This window comes from Lichenostomus cassidix, chromosome 5, assembly GCF_008360975.1.
Source record: "Lichenostomus cassidix isolate B80296 chromosome 5, HeHo_3.0, whole genome shotgun sequence".
Classification (NCBI taxonomy): domain Eukaryota; kingdom Metazoa; phylum Chordata; class Aves; order Passeriformes; family Meliphagidae; genus Lichenostomus; species Lichenostomus cassidix.
In genome coordinates, this window is record NC_139486.1 from 12382312 (window position 1) to 12394251 (window position 11940).

At 41.5% G+C, this 11940-nt stretch overlaps 1 long non-coding RNA gene across 2 annotated transcripts; it reads left to right on the forward strand.

The window, feature by feature from the left end:
* The first annotated feature begins 1073 nt into the window (after positions 1 to 1073).
* On the forward strand, positions 1074 to 7477 carry LOC146435971 (uncharacterized). Of its 2 annotated transcripts, XR_014852864.1 has the most exons (4): positions 1074 to 1283; positions 2243 to 2302; positions 3497 to 3569; positions 6148 to 7477. It is a non-coding gene; the product is annotated as an uncharacterized LOC146435971 (long non-coding RNA). The 2 variants fall into 2 exon arrangements; XR_014852863.1 differs by lacking the exon at positions 1074 to 1283 and having other exon boundaries at positions 1559 to 2302.
* Positions 7478 to 11940: the final 4463 nt, after the last annotated feature.

Sequence of the window (11940 nt, forward strand, 5' to 3'; positions counted from 1 at the left end):
GCACAGTGTGACTGCATGAGACCACATGTGATCAGCCTGACCTTGGCCAGCCAATGCACCTGCCCATAACCAGAAGAAGCTGACCCTCTGTGGAGAGTGAGAGGGAGAGGGGGCGAGTTTTCTTACTGGACATGCTGCAGTGAAAGGGATGGGACTAGTGATAAAAGAAGGGAGAAGAGGCAATGGACAAAGAGGAAGATCTTTGTGTACTTCCCAGTGAAACCTCTGGTGTGCCTTGTGTGTATTTGTCTGCTCCTCTGGAGCAAGTACTGCAGGGCTGTGATCACAGCCATACAGTTTGCAAATAACCAACAAATGTGAGCAGCCATAGGTCTCTGAGTTGTGACCTTTGATGGTGGAATAGATTTCCCTTGTGATGCTGAGATTCTTTGACAGCTGAGCCTGACTCTGAGTTTACATGTTTTGTCAGGCCAGCATCTCTCAGGGTTTGTGGTTAGGGTGGCCTTGGTGACAGTTACTGTTTTCAGTTCAAGATGTGAAAGAGATGCTGAGCTACAGCAGTAATCCTTTGGATATTTCTCCAGCTGAAAATCTGCACATCTCTGAGCACGGCATTTTCTTCACAGTAGCTTTTAATGTTATATGGATTTTAAAGAAGTATAATTTATGTCAGTGCCATTTAATGATGCACCTTTAACCAAAGATAAAACACTACCCACGTTGCTTCTGGTTTAGCCTTTTTGGCCTGGTTGCTGCAGATCATTTTAGCAAGAGAAAGGTTGTCTGCAGTATGAATCCCCCAACCAGTGAAACTACTTTGTCTTAATTACCTCAGGACAAGAGAGTGCCCCTGAAGCAATCATCTTTGTTTGTTAACACACCCTATCTGCTGCGCTACTTCCCATAAATAAAACATGACCAAGATTACAATGTCATGTTCCCGTGGACTCCAGACCCTGGTAACTGCTCAAGTAGAATGCACAAAAACATCCCACAGCAACCCTGTGCATATCGGAGGGCATAGCAAAAGGATGTTTCTCATTCCTAAGCAACCACATGCATACCGGCTTCTAATATTAAACACGATGTTTGCTCAAATGCTAACAGGATGCATAAGACATATTCTTTCTCGCTTTTGTCGCGGGAAAACAGCAGATCCCAGGCCAGATCTGTAGGTGGTAAAAATCGGCAGAAGCTCCAAGATCCAGACCAAGCGTTAACCCTCTGCAGATTGCCTAATTCGAGCCCATACCAACCGTGTTAGCAATTACCCTGGAGCTGGTGGCAGAGGGTAGGTGATGTTAAAGAAGATTTAAGGATCTGTAAGTGTTTTGTCTTGGTTTTCTCTTGTTTTTTCTTTGTAAAGGTTTGTCCATTAGTGCTCTGCCACTGTTATGTTCTCCCCAGGCATGGTATCACTTGACTGCTTAGGCTAGGATAAATGAATATTATAAACAAATAGGTTGACCTCTTAAATATCTGTGAAGGGGTGGGAACAGGTACCAGCTGTTAAATACCTGTGAAATTCTTCCCAGGCTTTGATTCTTAGAGGCAAAAGTGGAAGGTAAAGTCACTCCTGCACTGAATAGTGTTTTAATCTGTGGTTGATCTTACTAAAATTAACGGGCACTGTGGAGTTAAAGATGGTTTAATGGAGGTTAAGATAAGGGCAGTGCGGAATCACCTCCTCCGAGATAGAGTAAGAGGGGCATGATGCTACCCAAGTAGCTCAGAGGAAGGCAGATCTTGCTGCTATCCCCTAAGGGGCTTTGACTTTTGGTGCAGTGGCAACCTGGACCAGTGTGATAAGACAGTAGGGAAGATGGGTTGGGGAGATCTGGCATTTTCTGCCTATTTTGCTGGGCTGCTTCTGCATGATGTGGCTTCAAAAGAGTTGAAGGGACCTCTTCTGATCTGTTTGTACAGAACATTTCTATTACAGAAATGCTGTTACACCTGCACTGCATTTCTGCACATATGTCAGGCCCAAATAAATGAATTTCAGTGTGCTCTCAAATATCTCCTGCCTTTTTTTTCTGAAAGAAATTATATTTTCCATTCTTCTTCCCTCCCCACATTAACATGGATTCAAAACTGCCTTCCACTGGTACTCAGACCACAAAGACCATTGGTTGTACTTGCTTTTTCAAGTGGCTCATCATGGTTCTTAGTCAGAGGTCCACAGGGAAGATCCAACATATGGAAAGAGAACAATTAAGAAAAAATCTCTGCAGACCACGAGAAAGATATATGAGGTTTGTGAAAATATGTTTGTTGATAGGGATGAAGGAAATGATGATGGCTGGGGAAGGTGAGAAGCAGTTTTTCACCCTGCACGCAGGTAAGATGCAGCACTCCTTGATTTATCTTTATAAACATTTACATGCCTTAAAGGGAAGGCTTTGCAAGCTCAATGAAAGGAAACCTTCTGAGGATTCCTGAATACACAGAAGCCATCTTAGGCCTAGGAAATTGCTGAGTCACAAAGGGCTGGAGACTGGAAGGCTAGAGAAATGTACAATGCTGCCTTTATCTTAGACATTTCACGTGCTCCTGTATTTGGGCACAGCTGGAGCACAAAGGTGCAGACCTTTGTTCTGATCCCACATTGCTGCTATGGCCATGCTTGGGGGCTGATAATCAAATCTGTAAGGCTGGTGTTGTAGGCTGGTGTATGCACTCCATGGCAGCTTGCTAAAATTTTCTGAACAAATCTTCAATGGCCAATTGAGTGCCATGCTATATCTTTCTAACTGTGATGCTGTATTTCTTCATTCAGAATATCTCTATGTCTGTGGCCCATATTATTAAAAAAAAATTTAAAAAATCTCTGTGTCCAGTCATCTCTCAGCATCTTTGCTTAGAGAATCAGTTGTGCCAACTGCCCTGGTATTCTTTGTGAGAGAGACAAATATCTCCTGCAAGGGGAACCAACAGCTCTTTTTTATACAGGACACCAAACAGACATCAGAAAGAGCACACTGCTGTCTGACAGGCTGTTGCATGGATTATCAAAGGCAACTGCCTGCCAGTGCCTTGACCTACTGTACGCTTTGGTCAGGCCACGCATTTCATTCATTTGTGAATTCAGAGGTGCTTTTTGAAGGCAAAAACCCTTTTCTTGGCTAGTTGCTATAAACGCAGGACTCCAAGTCTCTGTAGAATACTTCAGTTCTTTTAATGATTTGTGCCCTGTCACTTACAGAGTTCTGTCTTTTTCCCAGCACTGCAATAAAATGTTATTTCTCTCTCGTGCTTTCTTTCTACTACCATACTTTCAAGTTTTGTTTTGTTTGTTCAGTGTTGTCTTGATAAATTCCATATTGTTCTTCCTGGTTTTCTCTCTCATCTTTGTCTTTATGTCATTGTCCTGATTTACAAAAACTTGCTTTATTTCTTGAGCTTAAATCTCTATATCTGCCTTCTTATCTCTTGCAGTTGCCTTGTTTCCTCAGATACATCCCTGGCTTTTATCTGGCATCTCACAGCCTCTCTTGGCAACTTTCTGCTAAGTGTCTTCTTTCTTCATTTGTAGCACCATTGTTCAGGAGGGTTTTGCTTTGAGATTTGCTGGCTTTCATTACTCAGGATGGCACACTGGAAGTTACGTAAGCAATGCATTTTTTAAAATTTAAAATCTATCAGGTTAAATGTATAAAAAAGAAGGGAGTGAATAAAGAAGGGTGGCCAAAGAAATAGAGTAACCTCCAGTCAAAGTTTACTGCTACTAGACAACAGCTTTGTTTTGCAGGGAAATATAGGGGAAAAAACCATCCCAAAACCAAACGAAAAAGCAAATCTCCATATTGCATAAAATCAGCGTGACTCTAAGTCTCCCCAGCTGAGGGTTTGGCCCTGGCTCTTAATTCATTCATCTTGCTCAGAGACCTATCATCTGCAGAATATTTCAGTCATTTTGCAGGTGGGGAGAGGAACCTGTCAGGGCAGATCTGTGTGTCCGTGCAGAGCAGAGAGGATGTTGCGAAGCTGCCCAGGTGTGCGGGTGGAGCTCCCCAGCTGCTCCAGGACGGCGGGGCTGCCCGGGGAGGGCTGCAGGCAGCTGCTGGAAGTCGCTGGGGGCAGACAGAGCTTTCTGCCCCCAGGAAGGGGCTGCCGGGGCTGTCTCTGAGCAGCTCAGCCTCCCAGGGCTGCTCCTGGGCCGACTCGCCGTCATCACCTCCTGCTGTCCCAGGGCTGCGCCCGCGGCACCATCAGAGCCGTAATTTGTTGATGAAAGGATCTCTTAATGTGGAAAGTCTGAGTTACTGACCTCTGAGTCCTGTTAATTAAAGTTTGGTAATCCAGGAGGGAGGAGAACCTGGGAAATCACACTTTGTGCTAGGTAAATGTTGGTTACGGGAGGCCACTGCTGTTACATGCTGGCACTGAGGGAGACTCCGAACTGAACAGCGGAGTCAGCAGACAGAAATTGGCCTTGTAAATCAGAATTGCCAGTTTTTGTGACAGTGAACAAAAATGTAATTTTTTAACCAAATGTATGTGTCATAACTGTGTGACCTCAGTGAATACACTTAATTAAGTCCTTTTGTTGCTTTTTACCCTCTTCCCGCAAGCAATTCCAAGTTTTTGAAAACAGCCAAACAAAGTCTGTTGTGATTATTATGTATCTGACACAACTGTGAATGACCCACAACTATAAAAACATCATGCACCAGCTCCTGTCTTTGGCCTTTAGGCAGAACTAGCCATAGCCATTGCTGGGGTAATGAGAACTTCTCAGCTCCCAGTGTGATGTGGTGCAGTCATCCCCTTGGGCAAAGCTGCCTGTGAGCTGCTCAGCTGCTTGGAGCCTGAAGCCTTCCCCTGAAATCAGGAGAGCCAAGCTGATGCATATCAGATCTGGATTTGGCCTAAAGACATTTGCTTTTGTCTTGGGAAAGGGATAGTCTGTAATTCTATCATTCAAGTTGGAAACCTGACCTACAGGCATGTAGCAGAGGAGATTATGGGAGCTGCAGGTGGGATGGAGATATGGAAGCCCTTCAAACAAGTTTGAAGGAGAGGTTCAGAAAGCCTGGGCGATGTGGAAGATGCAAAATAGGGGATAGACCAAAGGAAGCAAGAAGAGAACAAGAATGCATGGGAATGCAATCCAGGCCAGGGAAATGATGGGAAGGCAATGAGAAAGAGGGGGGCTTTGTGGGAGGTGAGGGTCAGCAGAATGGTTAGGGGGTTTCACTGCTGGGCACCTGAGCAGGAAGTGGGAAAAGGAGGAAAGCTTTGGAAATTATAAATACTAATTTCACTGGGGAAATAAGGCATGAGAGCACCAGGAGGTCCCTGCAAGGCAGGAACTGATGTGATCTGAGGCACAGGACTATGAAGGGGGTGTTGAAGTGTGTTTGAGTTTACTCTGCAGAAAGAACAGGAGAAAGGGGCTTGGCTGAACAGGCAACTATTCTGCTTTTGCAAACCTATGGAGAATTTTCTAAAGTCAAAAGAGGCTCACAGGGGCCCAGACCATTGAAAATAACTAAGTGGATGATCTCATTCCATTATTTTAAACTCTGTATACCATTGATAATTAATTTGTCTGTAACCATATTGATTTTCTGTCTCATGTTTTATTGCCAGTGTTTTGTTTGCAATATATAACTGGTAAAGTTACAATTAACCTATATTGCCCTGTCCAAATACATCTGAGCATGTTTAGAAGCACAACAGGAATATGATGGCTTGAACTGATGCTTGCAATGAGTAAAATGCTCATGCCTGTACTAAAAAAAAAATGAGAGTGGTGCTTTCATGGATGAAGGTCAGTTAGAACTAATGTTGTACTGAGCCCTGTTTAGGGAACATAGGGTACATTTCATAATGAAAATATTCCTGTTTTGCAAATATTTAGAAAAAAAGGTTTGTGCAAAATGTTCTTCTGGAATTTTTTACCTAACTGATTAGTGTTTCTAAGGGAATTCTTATGCTCAAGCCAAATCAGGATACTTTACATTTCTTGAAAGAACTTCCCCTGTGATAACATTAAAAACCTTGATATGCATATGCTAAACGTGTGATTCTCTGCTTTATTCTTGATGGCCTGACATTGTATTTATTGTCTCACATATAAGCTTTCTTGCTTCTAGAACTGTTAACTCTGTTTCAAATTTTCTGGATAACTGATATGTGTATTAACACAACATTCTTCATTTTCTTTGACTTATTTTTCAGTTGCACATTGTGAACCTCAGCCACCAGGTACAGCAGTTCCTTTGGGCAATTTGCAGCAGAATCACTAAAATGCCAAACCTAAACAAGCAGCAGTGCCCTCCTGTGTGCCTTGGCTTCTGCAGTGTCAGTTCTGCATGTCAGAATGGCTTTGCTTTGGCATCGAAATTCACAGGGTCATCTGGAGACAGTCTCAGAGAAGCCCCTCCCAACCATGATGAGAGTACTCACACACCCCTTGTCCTCTCAGCTGCTCAATCTCCTGCAACTGAGATACCCAGACCCTCCAAAATGTTTAATCCACCTGCAATTTGCCTGACTGCCCAAAACTGTCCTTCCCAGCTGCCAGCAGCTCTCACTACATCCTGGACAAGCTGACTAAACATCCTCCTTCCTCTCGTGATATATGCAGCAATCATGGTCATGCAGTGTTGTCACATCTTGTGACTGCTCCTGCTGCATTTTACGTAACATTATGGTCAATAAGTCCTTAAATTCATTCTTATTTGTATGTAGGTCTGTGGTTAGTGTTGGTGTAATTTGTGTTCATGCTGGCATGAGGAAACTGGCACAAGAGCCTGGACATCTGGGAGGATGAGTAGGCTCCTAGCTCTGAATCCCCAGCCTGTAAACACACGGGAGTTCAGTCTTAGTCACCAGAGCTCTCTCATGAAGTTAAATAGTGTGAACATTTGTTGCAGAAGTTGGTTTGGGTGTTAAATAAAAGTTACAGTACCTTTTGTTGTCGTGGTTCTTGGTGTGAGGATCATTAGACCTATTAATTTCTGATCAGAAATGGGACCAAGCCACAACTCCTCTCTTGAATTCTCTAGGAGGCACCTGGGATTTATTCACTGAAGTTTCTAGAAAGCTACATAAATGGCATTCTGGTGGTGGACACAGATAGTTTTGCTCCTCTGGCTCAAGAGAGCACTCTTCCATTTGGATAAAACTTGTCTGGGAGACAAACAAAGCCTTAGGGAAGCTCTCCATCAGTTAAAACAAAAGCCTAAGAAGCTAAGGACTATCACAAGCCTCACAGTCTTCCACTCCAAATGTGAGACACGCTTTGTGACCTTGCTTTATCCAGTATGGAGAAACATGTGCAGACAAAACCAGAAAAAAACCCAACAAACCCTAGGAAAACAAGAGGCCTGGCGCCACATACTCCTCCTCCATGGGGAGATGATGAGAGAACAAAGAACATGTGATGGATGTGAAACACATCACATATTGTGATGTCCTCAGATACTCAGATGAGCAAGTATCTAAGTTTCAACAGGACAGAAAGACACCTGAATTTCTGCAGAAGATTTTAATGGAAAGTGAATATGTTGGGGTGAGTATTTCAGTGCCGTGGTGCTCTTCTTGCAGTAAATGTTCATGGATTTAGTCAAATTTAGTAGTTAGTATAGACATGTTTTCTTCTGAACATTTCATGGCATTCCTGATTTTATTAAAATCATGTGTTGTACTGCTGTGTTTTTTTTTTATTTTATTTTATTCTTCCTTGTATGTAGAATGTCCTAGTTTGACTGCTGGTCCGGTGGCTATTTTCCAGGAAAACTGTTTTGTAACAGCTGGCGCACGTTCCTCGACTTTAGCTCATAGACTATCAGAAAGTCTGCCTGTAATCATGTAATGGAGACAGGACATGTTTTTGACTTACATAGTGAGGCTGAAGCTATGACAGCAAATATCACTTTTCTTACAGAGGAAGCCATGGATAGGCAGAGGGAAAAAAAATAATTGTGACCAAAGGAAGAAATTCTTCAGTTCTGCTCCCACACTGAGAAACTGGAAGTCTGTGGGTGCATATTGCTGGTACCTGCTGTGATTGCTTGCTTGTGAAAGATAATTTTCATACAGAAGGTTTAATAATAAACAATGCCAATACTTCCCAAAATCCGGAGCAGTTTTCAGTGGGGGAAAAAAATTCTTAGTTGCTTTTTGGAAGTGGAGCTTTGAAGGCAATACTTCTGGATACTAAACTTCAGAAAACCAGCAGCCACCCTTTAATCCTAACCTCGTGTAAATTACACATGTAGAACTGAAATGATAAAGGGTTTTTGGAATTTGCTCCCCATTACCATTGGACATATTCAATTCCATCTTCAGCCATAGTTATATTGCAGAGACAATTGAATGTGATGCTTTTTGCAAGATCTGATCATAGAATCACAAAATGTGATTTTTCAGGGTGTTCAGGAAAGAGTGGTTCATTAGACAAAAGATGCCTGTGAGTTATTCAGGGGAAAACAATGGATTTCTTTGTCCCTCTGAGTGTTGTCTCACTTGGTGGGGATTTGTGTAATGGGAAGCCCTGATGGTGTTATTGGCTATCAGAGTCTGTCTGTCTTCTTCACTTCCTCAGCTGGTCCTTCTCGTGTGATTTATATAATTCCAAAAGGACAGGCCAAAATTTCAGGGCATTTGCAGCAGCTTCCATACTTTTCTTTCTGAATTTGAGCTGAGATAGGGCAAATTCTGGCCTCAAAAGGCTGAGCTGGCTCTAGTTACCCTCCCATTTCAAGCTGTCCTTTCTGACTGAGGCTAAGAATCAGAGGCTTATCTCACCTGTGGCAATTTGCTGCACTGCAGGCACAACATGCATATCCAAATCTGCTTGCTTTGTTTGTTTGTACTCAGCCCCTCAGCTTTTTCTCTTGCATATCCTCCTCCCCTGCAGAAGGCAGCTTTCTGGGTGCCATCTCTTACCAGATACCTGCTGAAATGAGACATGCTGTTCTAGCACTGATCCAGTCTGCTGAGAGTACAGATTCAATCTGGAAAGCAGGCTCCAAGGCACATAATTAAAAAGGAAGTTGAAAATTATTTAAACATGAGTCTTAGCAGGGGAAAGCTGTAATCTGAATATGTGTTTTCGCTCACTGCAAATATTTAGTGGCTGTAGATACACGGAATGAATCCATTGGCTTGGCTGCCTCTTGTAGGTGGGTGTATTGATATGGCGTGTGTGCTGCACACTCATTTGACAAGTAGGAGGACATAACCCTGCTGAGCTGCAAGAAATGGAACATCACAAACAGTGGGACAGTTGTCTGCCTTCTTGCCGTCAGCATTTTTGGGTTGATTATCAGCTGGACTTATGTCAGATTTAATACTTTGTTAACTAGGGTTGAGTGAAGAGTGGCTGGCTGAGGACATTGGCAGATCATTCTTTTCTGCCCACAGTACAGCATAAAGACAGGCTATGTGATTGTTCCTATGCTCAATGGAAAAGTTAATTCAAACTACTGGAATTTTCTGTTGTAGAAAGTAAGAAATGAAGTGTTAAATTTTGGGTCACAGTGTACAAAAACACCACGGGGAAAAACAGCACGCATTGTTCCTGCAGATAAAAACTCAATAAACAGCAAAACAAAGGCCCACAAAAGCCAAAGGATCTGCTAGAGACAAATGTGAAGTTCACATTAAAGAGAAAAAAAAGCAGTAAGTCTGCACAGCACTAACAGGTAACACAGAAGGTGACAAGTAACATGTCTCTTCAGAGCCTTAGACAATGTCTTCCCTTTTACAGTTGTTGTCATTTCATTTGAAGGACATTAGTAGCTCCATCTTTACTGCACTCTTGGGAAGAAAGGAGTAGAGACAGCACCTAGAAGTTATACTTCCCTGAAAGGATGTGTTAAGTGTTATCTGGTAAACTAAAAAGGTGAACTAAAAGTGAACTGATGTCCTTGGTGTTTGATGTTCAAGCACAAAAAGAGAGAGAGCCAAAGTGGTGCATAGTTCAGCTTTTAGTCCTTCAAATATAGTTAGTGTCCCCTGTCATAAGGTACTTCTTGAAATAAGAGATTTTAAATATAATATATATATATACATATTTAAGATACATAAACTTATCATATAAGCAGCTATCAAAACACAATATCCCTTCTTGGGAAGCCACCTTTCCCAATATGATTCTTACTGTACTTAAAATAGCAACATTAAATGTGGTTAGCAGAACTTTCTTATACACTTAAAATTCTCCTCAATTATATAACTTAACACTGTTTCACACCAAGTTCTTTCTTTGATAGCTTTTGTGAGCTTCCAGTTTGCTTGGAGAATTAATGTGTTTTTTTCTGGATTTAAGAGAGTTACTTTCTCATGCCAGTATTGTACAAAGCCTTGTGTTTACCTTGCAGGCATCTTGATGTTGGTGCCAATGCAATTTATTCTTGTGATGATAAGAGACTGGCTTGTACTTGGTTCTTCTGTTAGCAGGGTGTTTTGAAAGTCTGTTCTGATGTTTACTGGATGTTTTTCTGCTATGCTCCTTTCCACATCCTGCTGATTGAGTCTCAGTACCACCTTCATGTTAATGTCCCGAGTTTGTTGTAAGTGTGTATCTGTGATTTTTGTGAGTAATATACCCAGCCACTGCTGTGTGACATGATTGAAGCTTTATCTGTTCAACACACGGATCTTCCTCACAAATATATTATTTCTCATGAGGTTGCATTTGACCCCAACAGGGTCTCCTGATGGTAGTTTTGAGATGTTCCTAGTTCATCACCTCTTGTGTGCTTTGGACTCTGGAAGTCTCAATTTTTGTCTTACCTATCCTTTCCCTGTTGGCTCTAATAAAGCTCTAACAACAGAGGGACTATTGGCATGCATCTGGATATCAACCCAGTAAGATCATGTGTGTGAGAGATCCTCTGTTTTGTTTCTTGTTGAACTTTTCTGTAATAGGCTGGAAATATTTTCCTTTCTCTACTTGACCAGCTTTCACATTTCCTGGTAAATTGCTCAAACTCGTTGCTAACAAACTGGTGTCTATTGTCTGAAATTGCACAGTGTGGGATAACATTCGTGATGAAATGCTTTACGGCTTTGTTTGTGATGGTCACTGTGGTAGTGTCTGACAGCTTGTCTTGGTGCCAGGAGGAGGGTTTTATATAAACAGTTTAGCATGAGTGTATCCCTTGTTTTGACCAGATCGCTTTTTCTCAAGATGCTTCTCTCTGCAGTGCCCTGGCCAGACTCCAAGTCAGGGAAAAATCTTCTGTCTATAAAAATCCCTCTCAAAGTTCGGAACAGTCGTGTCCTAAAGACTCTTGAATTTTACTTGTCAGGTTAAGGAAATGTCAGCTTGAGATAATGAGGAGAAGGTCTGAGATGTTTATTCCTTTTTTTTTCATTTTTCTAAATTTTGAGGAAATTGAACTTCAGCTTTTATTAAAAATCTGCAGAACATTTTCAAAGGGTGAATAAGTTCCTCCTATTTTTTTGACATATCTTCTGTTTCAGGCAGCTGTTGGGGTGTGTATCTCACAAATCAATCTGTACTTCTATCATGAAAAAGATGTTATGCTATTGAACTCTTACATCATTCTCTAAATCATGTTTTCCTGTGTAATGAGTTATCAATTTAAAATAGGTTTGTTGATTTGTTTAATAGACATTTTGTTCAAAAGTTTAATTTTTTGTAGAAATTATTCATCAAAGAAAAGAAATTTCATTTTTAATTTCCTTTTCAAATTTCAGTTTTCACTGACTGAACTGAAATTTTGCTTCCATGCAAATCCTTTCAAAATAAGATTTTATCACTTTTCTTATTGCGTAACTAAAATTGCCCAATAATCTCCAATATTTGAGCAAAAGGTTTGCAAAATGCCTGCAATGAAGAAGGAAGGTATGATTTATGAGCAAAATTTGGCTTGTATTTAAGCAAAGGTGCCTGTTCATCAAGACTGTATGGAATCCCAAGACACTGGAAAAAAAATCCCAAACAAATGCACATTGGCAGTTTCACAAAAACGAAAAGGGTAGTAGAAAATCTAA